This window comes from Coregonus clupeaformis, chromosome 11 (genome assembly GCF_020615455.1).
Source record: "Coregonus clupeaformis isolate EN_2021a chromosome 11, ASM2061545v1, whole genome shotgun sequence".
NCBI classification, from domain to species: Eukaryota; Metazoa; Chordata; class Actinopteri; order Salmoniformes; family Salmonidae; genus Coregonus; species Coregonus clupeaformis.
This window is the reverse complement of record NC_059202.1, coordinates 36203637-36212192: the sequence shown is the minus strand read 5'-3', so window position 1 is coordinate 36212192 and position 8556 is coordinate 36203637.

Here is an 8556-nt window from a genome sequence, read left to right as displayed (position 1 = left end):
GGTTTCCTCATGGTTCTATTTAAAGTTATGTTGTCAAATTGTTCAGAGAATTTCAAGAATCAACGTTCTTCTGTGGGAATTTCAGTACTTCATTATGATATTTTCTGCAGGTTTCCTCATGGTTCTATTTAAAGTCGTGTTCTCAGAGCATTAAGAAAACTTTCCATAAGAACCACAAGTAAACATTAGTAACGTTCAAAGCAACATAAACAACAACAATAAAATATTCTAAGTGTTTGCATGATAAATGCCTAAGCCAGTGTTTCCCAACTCCAGTCCTCAAGTACCCCCACATTTTTGTTGTAGCTTTTTTCAACTTGTCAACTAATCATCAAGCCCTCAATGAGTTGAATCAGGTGAGTTTGTCCAGGGCAACAACCAAAATGTGCACTGTTGGGGGTACTCGAGGAGTTGGGAAACACTGGCTTAAGCAAATTAATTTCCACGTGTCCTATCTGTGCTTTGAGTTCAAAGCAGTTAAAACAAACTAAGTGCTATTAAAAGTCTTATTGAAACCTGTTCTCAGAACGTTATTTAATTACCTTAAAATAAAGTATAATTTCTGTTCTCAGAATGTTAGTAAAACCTACCAGGAACACTTTCAGGGAACCATACAAAGTAAAACGTTCTCAGAACCTCCCTGCAACCTAGAAATGTACGGTCCCAGAACAGGCGAAACGTTCACTTTCGTTCTCAGGACGTTTAAAAAACGTTCAGTTTTACCGGTCAGGAAACGTATGGCTTTGTTCCCAGAACCAATGGGAAACCAAAAACGTATGTTCCCACAACTTCCAAGGAACCAAATGTGCTAGCTGGGAGTCCTCCTCCAATGGCTATTGATGAATGTATCCCGGTCAGAGCAAGAGAAGAGTACAGTTTGGCAATAAAAAGAGGACCTACCTGTGACCTTCTCCCAACATTTACACTTCCATATCCTTCCTCCTTTTGGAATTGCTAGTGCTGAGCGATTAGTGCTTTTTGAGGTCAGTTCGGTTTCGGTTCGATTATAAAAAATTATCACGATATTCAGTTTCAATGTTTTTTTAAACATGAAATGCACTATGCATTATGGGGGTTGAATGCTGTATAAAACAATACATAAAAGTCCCATGATGGTAGTGACTGCCCATGACTCCTTATCACTAATTAACCATCAGTTTATTCACATTACTTTACTAAAATATTTTAGTTGTTTTGTATGTTACATTTGTTTTATTTGATGACTTTATTATTTTATTCCAACCATGTCATCATCTCATTTCTATAGAGCTGCAGCCTATGCTGTTTGACAAAATCACAATTTTAGTAGTTCTTCAAAGTATATAAGGTATACTTTTATGACAGCTGAATACCAATACCTTGCAAAGCAACTGCTCTCTATGTATCCCCTCTTGATCACGCATTCTTCTGTCTCTTATATAGCAGGCATAAAATAAACACAGACCGGACAAGTAGCCGCACAATGGATTACGGTTATTGTAGTTCATTATCATGTTTTCTGTGCTAAACTATGTAGAACATTGGCTTGTTGGAAACTACAATTCCCTACTACATCGCACAGTTTGGGCATGATCTGATTAATCTCTAAAGAAACTGCAGCTCATTGAGCTCACAGAAAAAACCTGATGAAATGGAATTCAAATAATTGAACTGTTGTTGGTCAATTAGTTGTTTAAAAAATAAAAATAACCGACATTTCGGTTAATAGCTTAGCACTAGGAATTGCACACCTGTCTCATAAACCTTGCACAAGTGAAACAAAGTGCAGTATGTGAGAAGGATGCAAAATACTGCACCACTTCCCTCCAAAACACTGTAGCAAGAGATGGTTAGCTTTTCTAAAAACATGTGCACAGATTCCACGTGTTTACAAATCCGTCCGATACTGAAAGGGATGTGTGTACATTAGTGTATATGTGCCCTTAATAAAAGGATGTTAGCAGAGTGCGAATTGTTCCGTGACATTCGGGAAAGCCCCTATTGGGTGCACCAATATTTTTTATGGGCCTAATAGTAAAGACATGTCATTTAACGGTAGCAATGTATTACATTTTAATGTGGCATGAACACAACCAGTCATGATATTTTCATCTGATTGTCAAACAAATCACTTCAAAAAGTAGGCTACCTGTGGCACTTTCATCCACTCCAAAATAATTCCAGCATCCAAACTATTTGATTAATTGAATGAAACATCTGTTACCAACATTCGGCGATTGTCATTAGGTGTACTACAGTGGGTGTATTCATGGGTGCCAAGGGAAAACATGCTTCCCCCAAAATGTGAAAAATAAACTATGAAAAAATGTTTAATAATTTTCCACCAATTCGCAAGTGGCTGAATCTATCTCACCGGAAAAAGCATCCGAGCGAGCGAAACAGCGCCCCTCTGTCTCAGATCTGCAGCCAATGTGTCAGATGCTGCCTTGCCAAAAAGAGTATGTCATGTTAAATTAACTTTAACATTACTTTATTGGTTTACTGTTACTTCGTATCAAAATATAACCACTTTCGCATTTGCAGAGCGGGACAGCTAACATTAGTCTTCATTGGCTCTAGCTAGCAGTCAAAACTTTGGCCATGTTCAGTTTCCAAATGTTCTTGAATGTTGCAGATAGAAATAGCATGAATAGAGCAGACGTGATTCCTTATTCTACATGCCAGAGAGGGATGTTTGTTCTACATGGCTAGCACATTTCTATCTGAACGTTCCAAAATGTTACTTCCTTCTGAACGTGCCATTGGTTTGAAAAATCTGTTCACACAGGCAGCCCAATTCTGATATTTTTTCCACTAATTGGTCTTTAGATAAATCACATCAAAAAAAGATCAGAACTGGGCTGCCTGTCTAAACGCAGCCTAAGTTAGTTAGCCCATCTTACCAACAATGAATGTCACCCGACGTACCACGAAAACTAAATTTCGCAGTATACTCACTCAGTTGATTGAAGGTGTAACATTGATTTGTTTATCCAGTCACCACAGCAGCTAGGCTACAATTTGGTTGAAATTAGAAGAGTAGCTAGCTAGTTGCTACAGGACTTTTTGGGGTATCTGTACTTTACTTTACTATTTATATTTTTGCCAACTTTTACTTCACTACATTCCTAAAGAAAATAATGTACTTTTTACTCCATACATTTTCCCTGACACTCAAAAGTACTCGTTACATTTTGACAGGAAATTGTCCAATTCACACTCTTATCAAGAGAACGTCTCTGGTCAACCCTACTGCCTCTGACCTGGCGGACTAACTTAACACAAATGATTTGTTTGTAAATTGTGTGTGAGTGTTGGAGTGTGCTCCTGGATATCCGTAAATAAAAAATGAAAAAATTTGCCGTCTGGTTTGCTTAATATAAGGAATTTGAAATTGTTTATTATTTTACTTTTAATACTTAAGTATATTTTAGCAATTCCATTTACTTTTTATACTTAAGTATATTTAAAACCAAATACTTTTTGACTTTTACTCAAGTCGTATTTTACTGGGTGACTTTTACTTTTACATGAGTCATTTTCTATTAAGGTATCTTTACTTTTATGAATATGACAATTGAGTACTTTTTCCACCACTGGATATTTTACAAAGCTGGATCAATGAGTTAGCCAGTTAACTTTGATAAACAAACAGAATTAAGTATCAATTTTCTGAACGCTAAACTTAGATACAGTATGTGTTTTTTTGTTGTTGAGTCAATTAGACCATACCCATTTTAAGCGTATCTTTCTAAAAAATCAAAAGTGATTTCAGAATATTTAGGCAAGTTAGCTGGCTGACTCATTTATCCTGCTTTGTCATATACCCCTCTGGGATAGCTTGGAAAGATTAATTTATTATAGGCTGCGCATGACCACAGATTTGCATTGGGGAAGAAGCAGGCTACTGGTGGGTGGCTATGTTGATTCAAAGTTTTACTAAGCCACCACAATCACAGTCTGTGAGACTAATATAATATTTCCAGAATACACCTGTAGCGAGAGGGGTTTCGCTTTTCTAAAACTTCAACAAATTGTGCTCTGCAAGTCGACCTTGTATTAGCATACACCTGTCAATGCATCTGTCCAGAGTCCAGGGGCAGACTGGGACCAGAAATTAGCCCTGGCATTTCTACCACACTGGTCCATTTTCTTTCATGAGGCCCCATTATTAGCCAAATGGGCTAAAAATGGACCGGCCCATCCAGCATTTGCCCAAAATGCCAGATGGCCAGTCCGCCCGTGCCAGAGTCCAGGCAGTACAGTAGGCTTCTGGCTGCTTCCAGACCCCTTTGTGTGAAGGCCAGTAGGGGGCACTCGTTGGTCTGATGAAGGAGATTCCAAACCCTAGACCAGTAATCTCTTTGGCCCAAGGCCAGGGCAATGATGGGAACAGTGTCCTGCAAAGGCTGCTGTTGTTCAGAGGAGGTGATTATCCAAGGTCTTCTCTGTGGTCAGTCACTAGATCCTAGACTAGAGCACTTGTGGCAAGTGTAGGTTCATCCGGTGTCCTGGCCAAATTCCCACCCTTGGCTCTTCACATGATCATGGCCCTATAATCCCCAGTTCACTACAAACCCCTCTCCCATCCACTACATTCCCCAGGCCGTTGTTGCAAATATGAATGTTCTCAGCAACAAATACCGGTATGTTCTTAAAACCGACAAACGAATGGCCAGCGCCAAAGGAATTGGACACACTTTATTACATAAATTCCAACTAATGTTGCATTGTGAAGCTTATAAAAGTATATGGTGCTGTTTGCATAGATTTGCCGTAAAGGATAGTGAGCAACACTTACACAAAAATAAATACAGAGAATTTTAACCAAACCGAAAGTGTGCCTTGTTGAAATATCCCAAAACATGGACATTAAAAACCTAAGTATTCAATTCAATTCAATTATAGCCTAGCTAATGGTACTGTTAAATAATAAAATTAGGCCATATACAGTGGGGAGAACAAGTATTTGATACACTGCCGATTTTGCAGGTTTTCCTACTTACAAAGCATGTAGAGGTCTGTAATTTTTATCATAGGTACACTTCAACTGTGAGAGACGGAATCTAAAACAAAAATCCAGAAAATCACATTGTATGATTCTTAAGTAATTAATTTGCATTTTATTGCATGACATAAGTATTTGATCACCTACCAACCAGTAAGAATTCCGGCTCTCACAGACCTGTTCGTTTTTCTTTAAGAAGCCCTCCTGTTCTCCACTCATTACCTGTATTAACTGCACCTGTTTGAACTCGTTACCTGTATAAAAGACACCTGTCCACACACTCAATCAAACAGACTCCAACCTCTCCACAATGGCCAAGACCAGAGAGCTGTGTAAGGACATCAGGGATTGTCACGATCGTCTGAGGAAACGGACCAATACGCAGCGCGTGGAGTGAACATGATGACTTTATTAAATAAAAGCAACCACGAAAACAACAAACAAAAGACGATAGTGAAGTCCTACAGTGACTATGACTGAACCTGGAACAAAAACCCACAAAACCAAGGAGAAACCACACAGTATAAATATGGCTCCCAATCAGAGATAACGAGCCGACAGCTGACACTCGTTACCTCCGATTGGGAGTCATATGACTAATCAAGCACAATCACCAAACATAGAAATCAACAACCTAGACACCCCAACATAGAAATACACCCAAACAAATGAAAATGAACAACCCTGGCTCAAATATCAAAGTCCATGGAGCCAGAGTGTCACAGTACCCCCTAAAGGTGCGAACTCCGGGCGCACCAACATAAGGAATAGGGGAGGGTCTGGGTGGGCGTCTGTCCACGGTGGCGGCTCTGGCCCCCGGTCGTGATCCCCACCCCACCACAGTCACAACCTGCTTCAGTAGCCTCCTCCCAATGACCACCCTCCAACTAACCCCACCTGGACTAAGGGGCAACACCGGACTAAGGGGCAGCACCGGACTAAGGGGCAGCACCGGGATAAGGGGGCAGCACCGGATAAGGGGCAGCACCGGGATAAGGGGCAGCACCGGACTAAGGGGGCAGCACCGGGCTAAGGGACAGTACCTGACTAAGGGGCAGCACCGGACTGAGGGGCAGCTCCGGACTGAATGGCGGATCCTGGCTGGCTGGCTCTGGCGGATCCTGGCTGGCTGGCGGATCCGGGCTGGACGGCTCTGGCGGATCCTGGCTGGACGGCTCTGGCGGATCCTGGCTGGACGGCTCTGGCGGATCCTGGCTGGACGGCTCATGGCTGGCTGACGGATCTGGCTGCTCATGGCTGGCTGACGGATCTGGCTGCTCATGGCTGGCTGACGGATCTGGCTGTTCATGGCTGGCTGACGGATCTGGCTGCTCATGGCTGGCGGAAGGCTCTGGCTGATCCTGTCTGGCGGACGGCTCTGGCTGATCCTGTCTGGCGGAAGGCTCTGGCTGATCCTGTCTGGCGGAAGGCTCTGGCTGATCCTGTCTGGCGGAAGGCTCTGGCTGATCCTGTCTGGCGGAAGGCTCTGGCTGATCCTGTCTGGCGGAAGGCTCTGGCTGATCCTGTCTGGCGGAGAGCTCTAGCGGCTCCGGTCTGGCGGACGGCTCTGAAGGCTCATGGCAGACAGGGCGGCTTTGCAGGCTCAGTACAGACGGGCAGTTCAGACGGCGTTGGGCAGACGGACAGTTCAGACGGCGTTGGGCAGACGGGCAGTTCAGGCGCCGTTGGGCAGACGGGCAGTTCAGACGGCGTTGGGCAGACGGACAGTTCAGGCGCCGTTGGGCAGACGGGCAGTTCAGGCGCCGTTGGGCAGACGGGGCAGTTCAGACGGCGTTGGGCAGACGGACAGTTCAGGCCCCGTTGGGCAGACGGCAGACTCTGGCCGTCTGAGGCGCACCGTAGGCCTGGTGCGTGGTGCCGGAACTGGAGGTACCGGGCTGAGGACACGCATCTCAGGGCTAGTGCGGGAGAAGCAACAGGGCATGCTTGGCCCTGGGGACGCACCGTAGGCCTGATGCGTGGTGCCGGAACTGGAGGTACCGGGCTGAGGACACGCATCTCAGGGCTAGTGCGGGAAGCAGGAACAGGACGCACAGGACTCGGGGAACACACAGGAGGCTTAGTGCGTGGTGTAGGCACTGGTGGTACTGGACTGGAGACAGGAGGTGGTGCCGGAAATATCGGACCGTGCAGGCGTACTGGCTCCCTTGAGCACTGAGCCTGACCAACCTTACCTGGTTGTATGCTCCCCGTCGCCTGACCAGTACAGGGAGGTGGAATAACCCGCACCGGGCTATGTAGGCGAACCGGGGACACCATGCGTAAGGCTGGTGCCATGTAAGCCGGCCCGAGGAGACGCACTGGTGACCGGATGCGTGGGGCCGGCCTCATGACATCTGGCTCAATGCTCAGTCTAGCCCGGCCGATACGTGGAGCCGGAATGTACCGAACCGGGCTATGCCTGCGTACAGGAGACACCATGCGCTCTACTGCGTAACACGGTGTCTGCCCGTACTCTCGCTCTCCACGGTCAGTCCAGGGAGTAGGCGCAGGTCTCCTACCTGACTTCGCCACACTCCCTTCTAGCCCCCCCCCAAGAAATTTTTGGGTAGTACTCTCGGGCTTCCAGCCTTGCCTCCGTGCTGCCTCCTCATATCGCCGCCTCTCGGCTTTAGCTGCCTCCCGCTCTTCACGAGGACGGCGATATTCTCCCGGTTGATCACAAGGCCCCTCACCATCCAGAATCTCCTCCCATGTCCATGAATCCTTTATGGGAGTCCATAAATCCTGTGTAGGTAGGTCCTGTTGCCGCTTGACACGCTGCTTGGTCTTTTTGTGGTGGGTTTTTCTGTCACGATCGTCTGAGGAAACGGACCAATACGCAGCGCGTGGAGTGAACATGATGACTTTATTAAATAAAAGCAACCACGAAAACAACAAACAAAAGACGATAGTGAAGTCCTACAGTGACTATGACTGAACCTGGAACAAAAACCCACAAAACCAAGGAGAAACCACACAGTATAAATATGGCTCCCAATCAGAGATAACGAGCCGACAGCTGACACTCGTTACCTCCGATTGGGAGTCATATGACTAATCAAGCACAATCACCAAACATAGAAATCAACAACCTAGACACCCCAACATAGAAATACACCCAAACAAATGAAAATGAACAACCCTGGCTCAAATATCAAAGTCCATGGAGCCAGAGTGTCACAGGGATAAAATTGTAGACCTGCACAAGGCTGGGATGGGCTACAGGACAATAGGCAAGCAGCTTGGTGAGAAGGCAACAACTGTTGGCGCAATTATTAGAAAATGGAAGAAGTTCAAGATGACGGTCAATCACCCTCGGTCTGGGGCTCCATGCAAGATCTCACCTCGTGGAGCATCAATGATCATGAGGAAGGTGAGGGATCAGCCCAGAACTACACGTCAGGACCTGGTCATTGACCTGAAGAGAGCTGGGACCACAGCCTCAAAGAAAACCATTAGTAACACACTACGGCGTCATGGATTAAAATCCTGCAGCGCACCCCCCTGCTCAAGCCAGCGCATGTCCAGGCCCGTCTGAAGTTTGCCAATGACCATCTGGATGATCC